The sequence below is a fragment of the Mobula hypostoma genome, chromosome 6 (genome assembly GCF_963921235.1).
Source record: "Mobula hypostoma chromosome 6, sMobHyp1.1, whole genome shotgun sequence".
Classification (NCBI taxonomy): Eukaryota; Metazoa; Chordata; class Chondrichthyes; order Myliobatiformes; family Myliobatidae; genus Mobula; species Mobula hypostoma.
In genome coordinates, this window is record NC_086102.1 from 142,608,308 (window position 1) to 142,630,030 (window position 21,723).

The 21,723-nt window shown below is 39.9% G+C and overlaps 1 protein-coding gene and 1 long non-coding RNA gene across 5 annotated transcripts in view; one reads left to right on the forward strand and one right to left on the reverse strand.

Annotated features, from left to right (window-relative positions):
- LOC134348459 (diacylglycerol kinase beta) overlaps positions 1–21,723 on the forward strand; it is a 579,084-nt gene that overhangs the window by 18,951 nt on the left and 538,410 nt on the right. The window lies entirely within an intron of this gene.
- Positions 14,806–21,723, reverse strand: part of LOC134348460 (uncharacterized) — a 60,725-nt gene continuing 53,807 nt past the window's right edge. Inside the window, exons 2-3 of the long non-coding RNA XR_010018422.1 lie at positions 18,853–19,097; positions 14,806–15,053 (exon numbers count right to left, since the gene is read on the reverse strand). This is a non-coding gene — a long non-coding RNA (uncharacterized LOC134348460). The remainder of the gene's footprint in view (positions 15,054–18,852; positions 19,098–21,723) is intronic.

The following is a 21,723-nucleotide window of genomic DNA, read 5'->3' on the forward strand; positions in this document are numbered from 1 at the left end:
CAGATTTGTTTAAATATGCTAATTTTGTTCTTAGTCTTCATGTTTTGAGGTGCATACTTGATGGTATAGTGTGTGGATTTGTTCTGTGCTTTAGCAAGAGATTGGCCAGGCAGAGCTTTTTTGAGAGTAGCTCCAAATATTTTCCTTATCCTTTTAAGGAACTAGTCGTATGTTCGATTTCATTTCTTGAAAGTTGCAAACAGTGGATCAAAATAGAAAGCCACTATGAAAAGGCACAGTATCAGTCTCTGCTGGCCATCCGTGAGATGTCCATTCTAACAATAAGCCAGTGTCTGCAAGCCCATTTGGACACTGGCTTATCTTTAGTATGCTCAGTAGTGGTACATGAACCCCACAACAATCCACTTCTGTTTATCAGTACAGTGGTCAAATTCTGTCCATCATGGCTTTGTCCTTTTGTATATATTTTTATATTGCCAAGTTTCCCTGGGTTTTACCTGCAATTTTGGATGAAGTTACAGTTAAGTTATTGACAACTGTGTGTAAGTTATAACTCTATCCTCATTTTAATCTCTTGGGTAAAGCATCTATCAGTAAAAGCTGATGGAATTTTATTTTGAGTTCAGATGTTGTTTCAGTTGCTTCCTCCTTGATTTCTGCAGAACTGTCCTTGTTCTTTGTGAGTGTGAGGTGCAATTTTTGCTTTTTGTTTTGCTCATCAGTATATCTGGAGTTACAATAGGACGGTATTACATCTGGTCTGAAGCAAAAATTGCATCCTGTTATGCCATTGTAGCTGTCTCCAAGTTTTGAGGTGCTCCAAGCATCGTGTCCATTTATCTCCACAGATACTAGCTGATCTGCTAAGTTCCTCCAGCTTTTTTGAGTGTTACTCCAGATTCTAGCATCTGCAGTCCTGAGTATCCATATTATCTTATGACTAGGAACCTCAGTGTAATTTTTGAAGCATTAACACTGCATTAATAAGCATTAATATTCTTTCAACTTACCAAAAATTGTACTATTCATTACTTTCTCATTTTTGTTATTTGGCATTGATGGGCACATGTTCTTAGTGTTATGTAGTTGTCCATATTTCATTTGCCCTCATGTCAGAAAAGCTTCACTATAACGGTGCTTTCCATTACTGGTATCTGGCTACACTTGTCAAATGCTCTTGTCTCATTATCAGAGTATTAGTGGCAGCATAAATTTGCATATTAAGGCACAGATTGTTAATCAACATATTGACTTGAATGCAATGTTGTTTGCTTTGCTGCTTTTGGCAAATACGGTACAATCTCCGTTCCTTGCTATCTGAATAACTATGAAGTCCTTTTGGATTGTTTCCAAAATGTCACTGAAATTGCTTTTGTAGTTCATCTTGATTTTTTGATCAGTAAACTGTGACCAAATGTGACCTGTCTTTTAAATAAGAAATACTTAGCTATTCTAAACTGAAAAGGCTGTGGTGACTGACTGCAATTGGTCTGGCCAGAACACTCTGGACTTGTAGACACGAGACCGCAGGTACTGGAATCTGGAGCAACAAGCACTCTGCCGGGTTGAGCAACATCTGCTAAGGTGCTGGAGCAGAGAAGGAGTTGTTGACATTTTTATTCAACACTGACAATTCCTTCACCAGCCCTGCCCGTCGATAGATGCTATTTGGCTCCCTGAGTTACTCCAGCAGCTTGTTACGTCAGACCTGCAACTTTGAACTTGTCTACACTTTCCGAATCTTGACTGCAACTATACCATTCACTAGTGGTGAATGAAATTCTCTGATATTTTTGAATACCATTTCTATTAACACAATTTTACATGCAAATCCATGTTTCAAATTACGAGCATGGAACAACTTTAACTGAATTAATTCATCCAGCAGTCAACAGTGAAATACATTTTGCATTAGGCAAGATCTTAAAAACTCGGCAAAACCCCAAGGACCGATAATGTTTTACTGAAACAATACTTGCTAATTGTCTTACTCTGCTTCTGTTATTTTGTCTTAACTTAGTGCATTAATTTTCTACTTGTTTAACGATAAAATCACAAAGTCTTTCTCACCTTGCAAAGATAAAGATTTGCTTTATTTGCCACATTTATATTGAAACATACAGTGAAATATGTTTACATAAATCGGGGAGGACTATGCTGGACTGTGCAGGGAGGATCAAGTGGTGCCATGCTTCTAGTGCCAACATAGCATACCCACAGGATACTAACCCTATTGTGTGTGGAAACCAGAGTACCCTTACAAACTCCATACAGACAATGGCGGGATTCGATCCCCCGAACAGTGATCACTGGCACTGTGCTAACCACCGTGCTACATGATGATTTGTCAGCAAGCCTATGTTTCTTGCCCAATATCTGTCAGGAGTATTGGGTGCTTATATTTGCACATCTCGTCAATTCTCACAGTATCACTTTCTCCAACCTCCAAGATTCCGCCCGCTTTAAAGAACGCCCAGTTATTTTGCGAGCTGTATTGTTCTTGAGCTTGATTTATGTGAGCTCCTCTGAATTAGCCTTTGTAGTGCTGTCTTGTTTGACTTCCATCAGTGACAAGGCTAAACTTGCTGTAATAATTTAACATTGCACTTCCTTGCCAGGATTAGTTTTATCCAGATATTTTCGTTGGTGCATGTTGAGGCCTTGGGTTTCTTTGGAATGGTTATAGAAAAGTGCCAAGACCAAATCAATTATGTTGTTACAAACTCCTGAACCTTGCGTAGTAAGAGTTGGCAATGTTACTTAATAATTGCAAGGATTAAGTGCCATCCTTGTTGATTTACTTTCTTTATGAATGATTTTACTAATTTTTTTATACTTATTTTTTTGAAAGGCTGAATTTTAGCATAGATTTAATGTCACCTGAAATGAAAATTAGAAATGCTGGAAACAATTATGTTGGGGTGTTTCTGTAGAAAGAAACAGACTTCATGTTTTGTATTCTATCAATTCTGTTTTGCTTTTCACAGGTGCTGCCTGACCTGAGTATTTCCAGTGTTTTCTGTTTTTATTTTGGATTTCTAGCAGTTCTAATCTTTGATTTTCAGTCTAATTTTGAAGCCTGAACCACTCGGCCTTCCAGCTTAATCCCCTCCATAGTAACTGTTTTCAATGTGTTTCTTTGCAAATGAAACCTGCTTTTGTTTGGAGATCTCTATTGTGTCTCAATTCAGTTTTGATGGCAGGGTAAACAGGGTGTCTTGGGTACTTTGTAGGCTAGTCCCCAAGATGGAGCTGACCAAATTTACAACCCTCTGCAGCTGTTTTCAGTCCTGTGCAGTAGCCCCCTGCCCTCCTTACCAGACAGTGACGTAGCCTGTCAGAATGCTCTCTGTGGTATATCTATAGATGTTTTTGAGTGTATTTGTTGACATACCAAATCTCTTCAAACTCCTAATGGAGTATAGTTGCTGTCTTGCCTTCTTTATGCATCGATATGTTGGGACCAGGTTAGATCCTCCAAGATCTTCACACCCAGGAACTTGAAACTGTTCACTCTCTCCACTTCTGATCCCTCTGAGGATTGGTATGTGTTCCTCCATCTTACCCTTCCGGAAGTCCACAATCAGCTCTTTTGTCTTACTAATGTTGACTGCCAGGTTATTGCTGTGGCACCACTAATTGGCATATCTCACTCCTGTACGCCCTCTCATCACCACCTGAGATTCTACCAACAATGGTTGTATTGTCATCAAATTTATAGATGGCATTTGAGCTATGCCTAGCCACACAGTCATGGTATAGAGAGAGTAGAGCAATGGGCTAAGCACATACCCCTGAGGTGCACCAGTGTTGATTGTCAGCGAGGAGGAGATGTTATCACCAATCCGCACGGGATCCAATTGCAGAGAGAGGTACAGAGGCCCAGGTCTTGCAACTTCTCAATTAGGATTGTGGGTATGATGGTATTAAATGTTGAATTGTTCCCTTCAAGCACATAATGAGTCATGATAGAAGCCCAGAAGTCAATGAAAGTTGATGAACAATGTGGAACATTGTGCTAAATGAATTATTTTGGGGTATGGGTGCTTATCTTTAAACTGCTTTCAAAAATGTCATCAAATTAGATTTTTTGTTATCCTCCGCGTTTGCGAAGTTGTGGAATGTTAACACTTTCACATTAAGAAAACCTTCCTTTCGTTTGAATATTGACTGGAGTTTGTAGGTGAAAATATGATCTATCTTGTATATGATCACTACTTTGTTCCAAGCTGAAAGATTGTTAGGGCTTTTTTTTTCCAGAGAGCCTAACTGGATCAGTATAGACCAAATTCCTCATACGAGATAGTGTCAGTGTACTGCACGATACCACTGAATACTTTTTGCAGCACATTTCATAGGGAAAGAATATGTGATATTTTAATTTGAAGAAATCCTGAGGTTCTTGCATCAACACATCTACTTAAATGGCCAGTGCAAAAGGGTACTACAGGTTCTGTATAACACATTACTCCAATTAATTGTTTTGCACATACAGCTTTTTGTTAAAGGAGGACATACTTTAAGAATTTTTTTTGAGTGACATTACACGGAGTCTTGAGTCTGGTTCACATTCAGTACTACTGAGTCTCAACTTCAACCCCATTTCACCTGATAATTGATTACCCTTTGGTCTGAAAATCTGATTGTATTCAAAGCTGAGTGACTGAAACTATGCTTGGACGTATGTATTGAGCACCGCAGTTGTGTGGTGGTTAGCACAACACTATCGCAGCTCGTGGTGTTGGAATTCAGCATTCAATTCTGACGTCATCTGCAAGGAGTTTGTACATCCTTCCCGTAAAACGTGTTGGTTTTCTCTGGATGGTTCGCTTTCCTCCCACAGTCTTAAAAATCTACCAGTTAATTGGTCATTGTAATAAATTGTCCAATGATTGGGCTAGGGTTGAATCGGGGAGTTACTGCTGGCATGGCTTGAAGGACTGAAAATGCCTTTTCTCTGTGTCTCTAAACAAAATAAATTTCAGCCAACAAGTTTTTAAATAACCATTGAAATTTTAATGAATTCACATATAGGCTATATGAGTAAGAGTATAAAAGCAAGTAGATTTGTAAAAGAATGTTAAGGGTAGATTTAATGCAAATGCAATGGATTCTGGTTAATTTGGGCAATTGGTAAATCAAGGCAACCACTTATTTGGGTCAACTGTTAAAGAACAAAAACTAATCGAGGGGTGGAAGAAAGCCAGGATTCCCTTCATTTATTTGGGACACTATGCCACTTAATTATGACAGGAGATTGTTGCCAAACGGTTTCTAGCTAGCGTTAGTTGCACGCATTTGTGTAGCTGTTAGACACTACACCATGCTTAGAGTAAACAGAGCGTCAGGTGTATGTGTTTGTGTTCAAAAAATGGTGTTTTTGATCACTGATAGTTGACGAGAAATAAGCAGCAAAGTAACTCAGAACCTTTGTGCTCACTGCGGTTCCAACTCTTCAATCTTGGAGATGCCAGAAGTGGCTGGGAGTGAAAATGAAATGATTTCACTACTTCACATTAGTAACTATGATGAATTTGAAGGTATTGGCTATCATCTTGAATGTTACAATGAAAATGAAGATTTGGAGGATGCCATTATTGAAAGCGTTGTACGAAGGCAGTCCATTATCTGCACTAGGTACCTGCACTGATTTTGTTCATTCACAGTCAATCAAAAGAACACGGTAGTGCACACTGGATGAACTATCAGGAATTTTATAGTACCTGTACTGTAGTGTGGTAGTGTTCTCTAGGAAGAGGTACAGTCGACGTTTCGGGCTGAGACCCTTCGTCAGGGCTAACTGAAAGAAGAGCTAGTAAGAGATTTGAGAGGGGGAGGGGGAGATCCAAAATGATGGGAGAAGACAGGGGAGGAGGGTTGGAGCCAAGAGCTGGACAGTTGATTGGCAAAAGGGATATGAGAGTGTTCCATGATCCTCTCATATCCCTTTTGCCAATCAACTGTCCAGCTCTTGGCTCCATCCCTCCCCCCCCCACCCCCACTTTCAAATCTCATTCTAGCTCTTCTTTCAGGTCTCGGCCTGAAACGTCGACTGTACCTCTTCCTAGAGATGCTGCCTGGCCTGCTGTGTTCACCAACAACTTTGATGTGTGTTGCTTGAATTTCTAGTATCTGCAGAATTCTGCGTGTTTGGTAGTGTTCTACTTGTTCAGTATTTCACTTAAATACATCATTTGTTACTCAGTTAAACAGTAGTTTGCCTTCTTTTAATACCTTTTTAACTAGTTCCATGGAACTTTGGATAATTGGGCCAAAATGTACTGACCCAATGTCTGTTGTGTCCCAATTAACCGGAATCTAGTGTAGTAATATTTATCATAGTTTTTGGGAGTGATATAGGGAGTTCCCTGTTCAAGAGTGTCTGAAATCAAATTATTTAAGTTAATTTGCAGAAACAAGTCACTAGTTTGATGAGGAACATTTGAATGCATAGAGTTAGTAGGATCTGGTTCTCCCTGTCCTGAGGAATTTTGGATATTGATTCGGTATTAGGTAGAGCTGAAGGATCAGTCTGCTGTGAAGGAGAACAGCAGATGGGATTATTTGGTTAGTTTTGTTCAAAGAGCTGGCACAATTACAATGGGTATGTGCACGATGTAAGTTCTACAAAAGCAACCAAAAATGTATCATTTGAATGAATAATTCTCATTGAGACCTTTTTGATATTTCTATTATCAACTGATATGCCGTAAGAGTCAGGATTTTTGCATTAGATATCTATAGACACAACATCTTAAGATTTTTGATCTGGGGGTGAACTTTTGAGATTTAGGAGATATTTTTCTTTTTGCCCCCTTGTAAAAGAAGCACTCACCTCATTTTTAATGACTGCTCACATGAATATGAACATAGTCTGTGTGCCAAATGTTTGGAGAAATGCTACCCTCTATGATGAATTCAAGTAGAAGTTTTTTTTTGCACATGAGTTGGACAGATATGGTTTTCAAAAATGTTTCGGCAATGGAGAAGCTGTTATCAATAGGTAGATTGCTTACTAAAGAATATTATAATTTTTCTTGATGGCAGGTTCCTTTTGAGGAGCAAAAGAGACTATACTTTATACAGTAGTTGTTATGGCATAAATTAAATATAATGAGTAATGTTCAACTCTGAGTAGATTGAGCGTAAGTAGCTGTAAGGTAAGCATTGGTGACAATTCAGCAAACTTTATTTCCGCTGCACAGAGTTGTATCTGGTAGTGTTATTTAAATGACGGAATCATTGTGCAGCTCACTTACAGTACTTTATTTGTGTTGCCTGAGCAAGGTTCAGGCTCTTGTACTAAAACTTCCTTAAATTAAAAGCTTGACCTGAATTTTAAAATGCTAGGAGTTGGATATTGAATTATGTGTCATGTTCCCTTTTTGTGTTGCTCAAGACTAAGTTTTTAATCTTAGCGCGCTATTTTCAATGCTTTGGTTTACATATAAATGCTAATTTCCTGTTATGCATTTTTATTCATTTTTGTATGCAGTCAATTTTATTCAAAATAGCAAATTTGTGAATTTTATTCAGAAGTACATAAATCGTAAGATCCTTTCTGGTTTAAAGAGTAAATTACTGCACGGAATAATATCTTGAAAATTGTAGATTTTATGTTGATAACACCATTGTAGTTTTAGCACAAAGTATCTGTGAAAGAATGTAAGCTGTGAATTGCAAAGCTGCTGACCCATGCTTTCTCCAGAACTTTGGACTTTCAGTTATGGAAATATTTCTGTGATTTCAGTACAATCAAAAGAACCAAATATCTGTATGAAACAATATAATCTGTATCTTCCAACACAATTCACTGGGATTGCTTTATTATTGTCACAAGACGCAGTGGAAAAACTTTTGTCTTGCATACTGTTGAACCAGATCAAATCATTACACAGTACATTGAGCTAGAATAAGGTGAAACAATAACAACACAGAATAAAGTATAAGAGCTACCAAAAGAAGTGTGGTGCTGGTAAACAGTAAAGTGCAAGATCATAATGAGGTAGATTGTGAGGCCAAGAGTCCAACTTAACATACAAGAATCTGATAACAGTGTGGCAGAAGTTAGTCCTGACGAAGGGTCTCGGCCTGAAACGTCGACTGCACCTCTTCCTAGAGATGCTACCTGGCCTGCTGCGTTCACCAGCAACTTTTAAGTGTGTTGCTTGAATTTCCAGCATCTGTTGGTAGAAGTTGTTGTTGGTCCTGGAGCTACAGGTTTTGAGGCATCTGCATCTTCTGCTTGATGTAAGAGGGGAGAAGAGACGATGTCCAAGATGGGTATGGTTGTTAATTATGCTGACTACTTTACTGAGGCATTGAGAAGTACAGGCAGTCCATTAAGTTATAGGGTACTACAGTACAGAAACAGGCTTTTTGGCCCATCCAGTCTGTCACAATGTTATTCTGCCTAATCCCATCAATTTGTACCTGGACCATAGCCAGAGAGGAGAGGCTGGTTCCTGTGATATGCTGCAAATACAAAATATATTTTGCAAATACTTCTGTCTTACAGTTATACTTTTTAATTCTACGAATGATGGTCTGATATGAATAGAAAGAGGTGGACAGGATTGACATGAATTTGAGTCCCTTGATTTACAAGGCACATTTACGTGTGTGTGTGGTCACAGTTAAAGGAGTAGAGTACTTGAAGAACTGAATGACGAAACAAACTTACTATAATATTGAGACCATGAAGTGACGTACATGTTCTTGCAGTTGGGTCTTTTGGTGGGTGGATGGTAGGGAGGAATGGGAACAACACACACAAAATGCTGGAGGAACTCAGCAGGCCAGGCAGCATCTATGGTGGTGGCTGGGGGGGGGGTGGGGGGGAGAAGTACAGTCGATGTTCTGGGCCGAAACCCTTCAGCAGGACTGGAGGGAAAAAAAGCTGAGTTATAGATTTGAAAGATGGGGAGAGGGGAAAGAGAATCACAGTGGATATGTGAAACTTGGAGGGGGAGGGATGAAGCAAAGAGCTGGGAGGTTGATTGGTGAAAGAGACAGAAGGCCATGGAAGAAAGAAGAAAGGTGGGAGCACCAGTGGGAGATTATGTGTGAGCAAGGAGATGAGAAAAGAGAGGGACAAAGGGATGGGAAATGGTGAGGGGGGGGGGAAAGCATTTTTGGAAGTTTGAGAAATTGATGTTCATGCCATCAGGTTGGAAGCTTAGTGAACGGAGTGTAGATGCTCAGTGAAGCGGTCTCCCAATCTCTGTCGGGTGTCACTGATATACAGGAGGCCACACTGGGAGCACTGAACTCAGTATATAACTCCAACAGACTCACAGGTGAAGTGTCGCCTCACCTGGAAGGACTGTTTGGGGCCCTGAATGGTAGTGAGGGAGGAGATGTAGGGGCAGGTATAGCACTTGTTCTGCCTGCAAGGATAAATATCAGGAGGGACATCAGTGGGGAGGGTTGAATGGACAAGGGGGTCGTGTAGAGAGCAATCCCTGGGGAAAGCAGAAAGGTGGGGGGGGGAGGAGGGAAAGGTGTTTGGTGGTGGGATCCCATTGGAGGTAGCGGGAGTTTCTGGGAATTATGGGCTGGACGTGGAGGCTAGTGGGGTGGCAGGTGAGGACAAGGGGAACCCAGTCCCTGGTAGGGTGGTGGGAAGATGAGTTAACAGGAGACATGCATGAAAAAGAAGACATGCAGTTGATGGTGGAGGATGGGAATCCTCCTTCTTTGAAAAAGGAGCACATCTCCTTCGTTCTGAAATGAAAAGCCTTATCCTGAGAGCAGAGGAATTGAGAGAAGTGGATGGCAGTTTTACAAGTAGCATGATGGGAAGAGGTATCGTCCAGGTAGCTGTGAGTGTCTGTTGGTTTGTAATGGATTTTGGTGGATAAGCTCTCTCTGGAGGTATGGACAGTGAGATCGCAAAAGGGACAGGAAGTGTCGGAAATGGGCCAGCTGAATTTGAGGGGCCGGTGGAAGTTGAAAGCAAAGTGGATAAAATCGAATAGTTCAGCATGGGTGCAGGAAGCAGCACCAATGCAGCTTCCTTGGGAGGAATGGGGCATGTTTTGTTGTTGTTTCTTGGTATGTTTGTTTTGTTGCGTTCTGTGTTGTCCTGCCAAGACAGCATGTTGTTGCCCCCACCCCCCACACAGAACATCCTTGGATGTGTTGGCTGTTAACGGAAGTGCTGCATTTTATGTATGTTTCGATGTAATGTGATAAATCTGAATGCTGGGGAGAAAAGGAGCTTGTGTAGGCCACAGAGTATAAAAATAATTAGTGTGTGTGAAGTAGTAGGGGAGAAAGAATGAGTACCAAAGTGTTAGATGAGTTGACTTATGGAGGATGGAAAATTGGGAGCTGGGCCATGGAATAAGTTTGTGCTCAGTTTTTTTTAGCAGAGGGACTAAGGCAGAAGGGTTGCTAATGAGTGTAGAACTGAACAATCCTCAGGATCTGGGAGTGAAATCATGGCTTAGTATTGCAAAGAGTATTGTGGTTGCAACCAAATGAGCCCGACTCTTGATTCTTACAAAGCAGCCTTTTATAAGAGGAATTTTCATGCCCTATTTTGCTCAACACAGTGAATCACAATGCCAAGCCGTCCACTGAGTTTGGTTCTGTCAAAGGTACGACATATTGTTTTCTTTAATTTGTGATGGAAAGTGTCAAGACACCAACAACAACTGATATTAAAAACAGGACGTATTGGGAATACGCTGCAGGCCAAGCAGAATGTTTGAAGATAGCAGAGCTGATGTTTCAGATGGGGGAGTTGTTGATAAAGCAGTTCTTAAACTGCAGTGATGGGGGAAGGGGCAGAGAAAACAAAAGGAAGCATGTGATAGCATGGAAAGCATTAAATTGCATTAAACAATAAACAACAGTAAGGTGCAAGTGACTGGGAATGAGATACAGTATGTGAAAGCAGAGTAACTAGGTGGACCTTAACGAAAAGGGTAAGATAAAAATAAGATATTAGCAATTTGAGATATTTAATGTTGGTGTTGAATGTAGAAGGCTGTAATGTATCCAGTTGGAATTGCTTTCTTCCTTGCGCATTGATGGAATGTTAAGTGAGGCAGCAGATGGAGTTTACAATTTTGAGTTAATGAAGAATTGAAGCATCAGACTTCAAAAAATTTGGAGTGAGAAATGCTGATTGAATGAAATTCTTCTGCAAATCATTTGCCAATCTGTATATGTTCTTCCCCAGTGTAAGGGTGACCTCATTGTGAGCAGCAAATTCAGTATGCTAAATTGAAAGAAGAGGCGACTGCTGTGTAGTAGCAAATGTAACAGTGACCTCGTTGTGAGTGGCAAATGGAGTGTACTAAAACTGAAGCTTCAGTCGTTTAGGGCTCTGAGTGGCAGGAAGGGATGAGATAAAAATGGCAAGTGTTACATCTCTTGTGGTTAAACTGGAAGTTGTTGCAGGGTGGATTTAATGCTTCAGGTCAGTAAAATTTCATCAGACAGTCAGCATTTTCATTTTGTGTTTCCACTGTTCCTATTTTTAAAAATTGATGTTTTTTCCCATTTACACCTTTTTGTTCCCTTGTCCAGTATTTGCCGTTTCATGCAAAACTATTACCCCCATCACCATTTTAATTTTGCTTGCTGTGCGTCACACATCTCTTCTTTTCTGCCACTTCCAATGTTGATATTTTAAGATGATCTTATTGCCAACTTTTCCCAGTTCTCATGCAAGCTCATCAATCTGAAACACTAACACTTGTAGATGTGTCCAGCCAGTATTTCCTGTTTATATTTGTTTTATGTCATTTGTGTTATTTTTGGAACTAGGGTGTCATAATTTATCATACTGTCTGACATGCTAAAAATGCTTAATGCATTTGCTTAACATAAAAGTTCAACAGACTTGAAACCTGCTGGTCAATAATGAAGCAATTGGGTTTGCACTGAATGATAAGGTTGAAAATAGCTTGCTGCATTTTTCCCTGGAATTTGTACCAGAGAAATTTTGCAACATTAGTTTAAATGAATTAAGGTATTGTGAGCCTGTTTTTCAAAAATATGCATAGTTTTTTTAAAAAGTGACTTGCTTTTATAGAGTATGTTCCATGGTTCAGCGTGTACCCAGATGTTTTGTACTCAGTGAACAATTTTTGAGGTCACAAGTATTAAGTTCAAAATAAATTTATTATCGAAGTACATATGTCACCATATACTACCCTAAGATTCATATTTTTGTGGTCATTCGCAGTAAATACAAAGAAACAACAATCAGTGAAAACTGGTTGTCTGTCTTGTGAAATGTGCATAACGTAACAAACTACGTCTACAAAAGGCGGGGGAGGAAGAAACTAAAATAATAAGCAATAAATATCATGTACAGGAGATAAAGAGTACTTAGCAGTGAGGCCATAGGTTATGGGACCAGTTCAGTGTTGGAGTGAGTGATGTTATCCCCTTGGGTTCAAGAGCCTGATGGTTGAGGAGTAATAAATGTTGCTGAACATGGTGGTGTGGGTGTTTAGGCTCCTGTACTACTTTCCTGATAGCAGCAGTAAAAGGAGTCCTTGATGGATGCTGCTTTCCTGCAGCGATGCTCCTTGTAGATGTGCTCAATGGTAAAGAAGGCTTTACCTGTGATGGACTGGGCTGTATCCACTACTTTCTGTAGGCTTTTTCAGTGAAGGAAATTGGTGTTTCTACACCAGGCCGTGAATCAACCATTTAGTATACTCTCCACTGCACACCGAAAGATGCTTGTCAAAGTTTTAGATGACATACTGAATTTTCACAAACTTCAAAGAAAGTAATTGAGTCATTACAAAGAATCGTGTTAATATCACTGGCATCTGTTGTGAAATGTGTGAACTTTGTGGCAGCAGTACAATGCAATACATGATATAGAAAAACAAAACTGAGTTAATGTGTGTGTATGATATATTTTATATATAAGTTTGTCTTAGAATTTTGGCTTGGGGATGAATATTGGCTTTGAGATAAATATTCTCACAAAAGAGGTAGATACCTGCTCTTCAAAACAGGATCTTTTGATATCTAGTTGAAAGTGTTGACTGGGACAGTGCTTCTGGTGAGGCCATCCTGCAGTAACTTCCATTCAACTAACAATCTGTTGAATTTGAACTTCCTGAGAAGGACTTAATTCACATTCCACTAAGTTCTACTATGTTGCTCTACCAGCCCCAAAAGTTATTTCACAAAAGTTAGACGCATCAAACTTGTAAATGACTTGCAAGACGTCACTTGCTGTATGGAAAGGTTAAAACATCAAGAACACATTTGACAGTCAAATTAAATAATGGAAATAATTCAATGGAATGCAACTATCGATGTTTCTTTAGTGGTCATAAACAACTTTTGCCATTCGCTCTTAGGATCTTGCTCTTCATGTACAGTATATACAAATAAAATGCCCATCGACTCCTGGAGATATTCTTGTCAAGTACAGGCAGAAACGTTGGGATAAGTTTATCCATGACCTACAGACACGCTTTCAAGGACTCTACAACTCATTTTCTCAGTTTTTTATTTGCATAATGGTTGTTTGTCAGTCTCAATATTTTAGTTTTCATAAATTCTATTGTATTTTATTTTCCTGTAAAATGTCAGCAAGAAAAAGTATCTCGGTACATGGTGACATATACATTGGTAATAAATTTACTTTGACTTTGATCTTGAAAGAATAAAGCAAGTCCACAGTGATGGGATTTCCAATCAGATATGAAAAGATTTCAACATGAAATTTACCACCTAGTTTGCCTAGTCCAAACTCTCCCAGTCTCGCATAATATCGAAGGTTCAAAAGTTCATTTTATTTCTAAAGTATGCATGTATAACACAACTTTGATATTTGTCTACTGCAGATAGGCAATAAATACAGAAAGACCATGGGTGTTGATGAAAGAAAAGACACCAACCACACCCCCCCCACCCAAAAGTAGACACGAAAAAGAAAAGAAACAAAACTCGTATGCCCCAAATCACTCCCCACCTAACCCTTGCTTGCAGCGAAAAAACAGCCACGATAACAAAAGCTCTCTACACATAACAATCCCCGACTGCTCACTGGCAGAAAAGAACAGCAGCAGTAGCACAAAACCTTTATTCCCCTCATCCCCCCACACACACCCACCTGCCAATCATCCACAAGAAGAACACCAGGAAAACTGAAGGAAACAACTATAAAGTACATAATATAGCAGAACAATTAGTCTGTACCAACAGTGTGGTTCGTTCATCTCTTTATAAAACTTGGATGAACTTGCCTCTGAATTAATCTGTTTTGAAGTTTAACAGCATCTAGTTTCTGATGTTAGCTGGATAGCTAAGTTGCTTCAAACTAGTTACCAATCTTTATGTAGTCTTGTTATTTTCAAAGTAGAAACTGGTCATTAGAGTATTTCCAGCTAATACCCATGCTGTACACAACCTACTGTTCCCTATTGTCTTCAGTTAAACATGCCTCCAACGTATTCCCTTTATTTCCATTTGCTCACAGTACTTCAAGGTTCTCCATAATTGTCCATAAATCACATTAGCTGGTCCTGTGCTAGTGGGTTCAATAATTCATTCAATATGCATAAAGTTTTTTTTTCCTGACCCGCACATAATAAATGCAGAAGGAACTCAGCAAGTCAGGCATCATCTATAGAGGAGAACAAATGATCACCATTTCCTTAATATTAAAATTAAAGTAAGAACACTTTGTTCATTCTATTTTGGTCAAAAACATGCTCTATAAATACAATCAATGCTTAAATTAAATTTTATTAAAGTACATGTATGTCACTATATACAACACTGAGATTCATTTTCTTGTGGGCATACTCAATAAATCTATAAACTAATAACCACAATCAATGAAAGGCCGCAAAACTAGGGCATTCAACCAGAGTGCAGAAGATAAAGAACTGTGCAAATACTGTACAAAAAAAACTAATAAATATTAAGTACATGTGATGAAGAGTCCTTGAAAGTGAGCCCATTGGTTGTGGGAATATTTCAGTGATGGGGCAAATGAAACTGAATGAAGTTATCCCCTTTGATTCAAGAGCTTGATGGCTGAGGGGTAGTAACTATTCCTGAACCTGGTGGTACGAGTCTGAGGCTTTTGCATCTTCTTCCTGATGGCAGCAACGAGTAGAGAGCATGGTTAGATTAGATTAGATTCAACTTCAATGTCATTGTGCTGAGTACAGATACAAAGACAATGAAATGCAATTAGCATCTGACCAGAAGTACGAAAGAATAGTATTATCTACAAAATAACTGCAAATAAAAAGTAAGTGCTACAGCACATAAATATAAAAGTACTGAGACAGTCCAATATGGGTGCAATACTGCTTAGCACTATGATGTGAGGTTCAGCAGGGTCACAGCCTCAGGGAAGAAGTTCTTCCTCTGCCTGCTGGTGTGGGAGCGGAGGCTCCTGTAGCGCCTACCAGATGGGAGGAGAGTTTAAAAAGTCCATGGTTAGGGTGAGATACATCCTTGATAATGCTTTTCGCCCTGCTCAGGCAGCATTTATGGTAGATGTTCTCAATGGTGGGCAATTGGGTGCCAATAATCCCTGATGATGAATGTTGTTTTCCTGTGCAGATGTGTTCAATGGTTGAGAGGGCTGTACCTGTGATGGGCCAGACCATATCCACTACTTTTTGTGGGGTTTTAAGTTCAAGGGCATTTGTGTTTTTATACCAGGCTGTGATACAGCCAGTCGATATACTCTCCATTACACATCTATAAATGTTTGTCAAAGTTTTAGATGTCATGCCAAATCTCCCCAAACCTCTAAGGAAGTAGAGGTGCTGCTGTGTTTTCTGCATAATTGCACTTGCATGCCAGGCTCAGGGTAGGTCCTCCAAAATAATAACACCTAGGGATTTAAAATTGCTAATCTTCCCCACCTCGGATCCTCCGATGAGGACTGGCTCATGGACCTCTGGTTTCCTTCTCCTGAAATCAATAATCAGCTCCTTGGTCTTGTTGGCATTAAGAGGTTGTTGTTATGCACCACTCAGCCAGATTTTCTATCTCCATCCAATGACAGCAAACTTAAATATGGCAGTGGAGCTGTGATTAACCTCACAGTCCTAAGTGTAAAGAGAGTAGGGCAGGGAGCTAAGCACACAGCCTTGTGGTGCACCTGTGCTGATGGAGATTGTGGAGGAGATGTTGCCAATCTGAACTGACTGGGGTCTGCAAGTGAGAAAATGCAGGATCCAATTGCACATATTGAGGCCAAGGTCTTATTGATTAGTTGAGAATGGATAATGGTATTGAACGCTGAGCTGTAGTCAATAAGGAACATCCTGATGTATGCATCTTTACTGTCCAGATGTTCTAGGGTTAACTGAAGAGACAACGAAATGGCATCTGCTGTGGATCTGTTCCAGTAGGCAAATTGGAGTGGATCTAAGTTGCTTCTCTGACAGGAATTGATATGTTTCATCACCAGCCTATCAAAACACTTCATTGTGGATGTAAGTGCTACTGGGCATCTGTCAGTGAGGTAGGTCATCATGCTCTTCTTGGGCACTGGTATAACTGAAGCCTGCTTGAAGCAGGTGGGCACCACACACTGCCAAAGCAAGAGGTTGAAGTCCTCAGCAAACATGCTAGCCAGTTGATCAGCACAGATCTTTAGTATGTGGCCAGGTAGCCCATCTTGCCCAGATGGTTTTCGTGGATTCACCGTCCTGACGGAAGCTCGTGCATTGGCTTCGGAGACTGAAATCATAGGATCATCAGGGGATATGGCTGTTCATGATGGTTCCTCCAAGTTTTGATGGTCAAAGTGAGCACTGAAGGCGAAGCCCTACTGTCTCCTCTGTTGCTTGATTTAACTCGATAAGAGGTGATAGTACTCAAGCCCTGTCACAACTGTTGAGCATCCTTCATTGATTCAAGTTTGGTCCAGAATTCCCACTTTGCCCATGAGATGGCTTTCTGAAGATCATACCTAGACCTCTTGTAACTTCCTTGATTGCTAGATTTGAATGCCTTTGATCTGGCTGTCAGCAGATTTAGTATCTCATTGCTCATTCCAAGTTTGAATGATTCTATCTGCAGCCGTTTTGATAAAGGCCATGATAACCATGGTGTATTAATTCAGCTCCTCAGATGAGTCCTTGAATATGGCTGAGTGCACCCATTGCCACTCCTTTGCCTCCTGCAACCACCTCTTTGTCTTAATCTCTGGAGCTTTGCTCTTTAGCTTCTGCCTGTATGCAGGGAGGAGAAGGACAGCCAAGTGATCGATATATGTGATCTGGGCATGGAATGGTGGGCATTCCTCATCTTTGTGTAACAGGGGTGTAGTATGTTGGGACCTCTGGTGCTACAAGTTGATGTTAATTGGGCAGGGTTATCTTTGAACAAGCCTGGTTGAAGTCTCCGACTATGATTTATAATGTGTCAGATGGACTGTTTCATGTTTGGTGACGGCATCATGTAGTATCATCAGCACTTGATTATAATCAGCCATGGTGGTATGTAAAGTCCAGTGAGGATCACAGATGAGAACGGGTGTTCCAAGTTGGGGGAGCATGTGATCTACAAAATCACCACATCACAGCACCACTGAGAGTTTATCGTGAAACACACACCACCTCCTTTTGCCTTTTCTGAATCAGCAGTTCAATCGATCTGGTAAATCGAGAAGCCTTCAGGTCTGATCACCATATCTGGCATACTTGGCCAAGTCTTGGTCAAACAGATTTGAAGAGGCTCTCATTTCTCCTTGATACAATGATCTTGCCCTCGAGTTCTTAAATTTGTTCTCCAGCAACTGCATAATTACCAACAAGATGCTGGATGGAAGAGGCCTCATTCCTCTGTGTTTTAGCCTAGCTTGTACTCCTCAAATCACTCCTCCTCCCCCCCCCCCCCACTTCGAGCCATGGCAATGAACCTTTTGTCTGCTTCATGTGCCTGGTGCACCCGGTCATCAGACAATTGTGTGATCTGTAGATTATGAGATTGACTTAAAAGTACATTGGTTAGAGGGAAGTTGCATGCTGCAGATTGCAGTGAGAGTAATTTGAAAGAGGTATATTTAGAAATATCGTCTATAGCCCACAAAACAGCATTGATGATCACTGATCTTGGCCAGCCCATGGTCAGTAAAAGCATGACTGAAATTTATTGTTATCAACTTAGCTGTTTGAATTAATTTGTAATTATGGAATATGTTACAATTTTCAGTAGACATTTGTGTAAAATGTTACTGACGATCTTTGGTGATGAAGCATGGATCAACCTCACTGATATTTTGGCTTTTGACTAGCAGAACCTTAACAGTTCTCTGAATAACTGAATCAGAATCGGTTTAATATCACCACATGCCATAAAATTTGTTGCTTTGCATCAGGTGTATAAGATGATGAGAGGCATTGATCATGTGGATAGCCAGAGCTTTCCCTTAGGGCTGAAATGGCTAACAGGAGGGGACGTAGTTTTAAGGTGCTTGGAAATAGGTACCAAGGGGATGTCAGGGGTAAGTTTTACGCAGAGGGTGGGTGCATGGAATGTACTGTCGGCGATGGTGGTGGAAGCAGATACAACAGGGTCTTTTAAGAGCCTCTTAGATAGGTACGTGGAGATTAGGAAAATAGAGGGCTATGTGTGAGGGAAATCCTAGTCACTTCCTAGAGTAAGTTGCATGTTCGGCATAATGTTGTGGGCTGAAGGGCCTGTAATGTGCTCTAAGTTTTCTATCTCCTACGTTGCAGTAGCAGTGCAGTACAATACATTAAAAGAACTAAGTTGCAACAAGAAACATAAAAAAATTAAATGAATTACATAATGTAAAAATAGTGCAGTGGCATTCTTGGGTTAGTTTATTGTCTGTTCAGAAATCTGATTGCAGAGTGGAAGAGGCTGCTCCTAAAATGTTGAATGTGTGTCTACAGGCTTCTGTACCTCTTTTGATGTTAGCAGTAAGAAGAGAGCACGTCCTGGGTGACGGGACCCCTTAATAATGGAAGCCACCTTCTCGAGACGTCTTCAGTGCTGGGGTGGATGGTGCTCATTGCGGAGCTGGTTGAGTTTGCAACCCTCTGCAGCTTTTTCAGATCTTGTACAATGGCTTGTCCAGACCAGAAGGTGATGCCAGAACTTAGAATGTTCTTCACGTTGCAATCTTGGTAGAAGTATGTTTTAAACAGCTGTTTTGGGATTTAAAATAGAACCAGTTACTAGATAATAGAAATTAAACCCACATACAAGGGGTTATTGATAAGTTCATGGCCTAAGGTAGAAGCAGTCAATTTTAGAAAACCTAGCACATTTATTTTTCAACATAGTCCCCTCCTACATGTGCACACTTAGTCCAGCGGTCGTGGAGCATACGGATCCCTTCTTTGTAGAAGTGGTCCATAGGGGTTATTGATAAGTTTGTGGCCTAAGGAGAAGAAGATGAGTTATTAACTTCAAACTTTCTGCATTATCATTCAAAGGGTTGAACTGAACGTGCATGTAACGAGAGCGTCTTGGACCTCGAGGTGGTCCACAGCAGGGATGATTGATAAGTTCATGGTCTGAAGTAGAAGGAGATGAGCTATACTGCTCTCACTACATGCACGTGCAGTTCAACCCTTTGAATGATAATGCAGAAAGTTTGAAGTTAGTAACTCATTTCATTCTACCTTGGGCCACAAGCTTATCAATCACCCCTGCTATGGACCACTTCTACAAAGAAGGGATCCGTATGCTCCACGACCGCTGGACTAAGTGTGTAAATGTAGGAAAAATAAATGTGCTAGGTTTTCTAAAATTGACTCCTTCGACCTTAGGCCACGAAGTTAAAAATCACCCCTCGTAATTTCTAACTGCACGTGGCATTCACAGTTACTTAAAATCTTATTACTTAACTGCACTGTTTTTCAGTGGGAGTTGACAAGTTGACTTTGGCATGATTTAACTCAAATGAGTTAACATCACAGTGTGAGATCTAACACTGCTAAATTAAAATGAGTTGGAGCACAGGTTTTTTTTCCCCTCGGGTATACAGTGGATTTTGGTTAATTGGGCCATTGGTTAATTGGGGCAGCCACTTATTTGGGACAACTCTTGTAGAACGAAACCTAATAGAGAATAGTCAGGATTCCCTTCATTTATTTGGACACAATGTTGCTTAATTGGGAGATGAAACTGCTGCCAAGCAGTTTTAACTAACGTTAGTTGCATGCATTTGTGTGGCTGTTAGACACTACGGAGTTAACAGTTTTTAAATAGCATCAGTTACATGTGCTTGTGTTGTGTTACCCATTTATGCCGGCGAACACGGATTCAAAAAGAAGGGGTTTTTTTTGATCATTTTGTTTATTTTGCAGGAAGGCAATGAGTGCAGTCCATTATCTGCTCTAGGTGTCTGCGCTGATTTAGTTAATTTACAGTCAACCACCAGCGACAATGAGAACACAGCAGCGTACATGCCAGATGCATTACTTTGATAACTATTAGGAATTAATATAGTTTTGTAGTACTGCAGTAGTATTGGTAGTTCTAATTTGTTCTGTATTGCATTTAAATGCATAATTTGTTTCTCAGTTAAATGGTAAGAAATTCAAGGATATTTTCTACAAGGAGAATATAAATACCTGACTTGTGGACACAGTGCATATTATTACTAAATTCAAAGGAATGATTAACAAAGGGCAGAATTAGTTCTGCTATCTCCACTTTTAGTAATTGTTTCTTGTTAATTATATCAAATGCTACTGTATCAAATGATTTGTGGAAAATCTGTGCGTAAATATCTGAAGATATGGAGTTAATTTGTTATCCATGAGAAGTGTGTTTAATATAAACTATGTTGTATCTTAGGAATTCCAGACTAGGCCGCTGTCTTTTTTTTCCCCTCTTTAGTTGTTTGCCTTATTTTATTGCGAATTCAAAGTTTGAGCCTAGTTTCAATTTCATTTCTTTGACTTGGGCCTGATGGAACTTTTTACTGGCGTATTACTAGCAAATGCAAGCATCTATGAAGACTTGGCCTTCCGCACAGATTTTTTAAAAAATCACAGCTCAGGATCAGAATCAGGTTTATTGTCACTAACAAGTTGTGAAATTTGTTGTTTTGTGGCAGCAGTACAGTGCAGGCATAAGAAATCACTAAGGTACAATAAAAATAGAGCAAAAGAGAAAGTCTCCCTCGTTACTTGGGTCTCTGCGTTTTATTTGACCTTCATAATTAATCTTACTGCGTTGAGTACAGAACATGATTCATCACAAGGTGCACAATGTTCTTCACTTTACTGGCCGTCAAGCAGTTCAGCACGTTACAGCAGTGAGAATCTGGAGGCAAATGGAGTAAATTTTGTCACTATAAGTATTGTCAATTTTTGCCTTCCCATTTTGAATCAGCTGCTTTACTAAAAAAAATCTTTTTATGTATAATGTTATCCATCTATAACATTAAACTCACTATTTATTCTTTGATAAAACACGAGATTCTGCAGGTGCTGGAAATCTTGTGCAACACACAAAATGCTAGAGGAACTCAAGTCAGGCCTCATTTCTGGAGGAGAGTAAAATCATCAGGACTAGAAAGGAACAGAGAAGAAACCAGAATAAAGTGAGGGAGGGGAAGGAGTACAAACTAATAGGTGATAAGTGAGCCCAGGTGAGGGGAAAGTTCAAAGTATGATTTATCAGAGTAAAGTGCATGTTACTACATATAACCCTGAGACACTCTTACTGTGGGCACACTTAGCAAATCTATAGAATAGTAACTGTAAACAAACTGTCAATTCAGATAATAAATAAATAGCATTAAATAACAAGCATGAA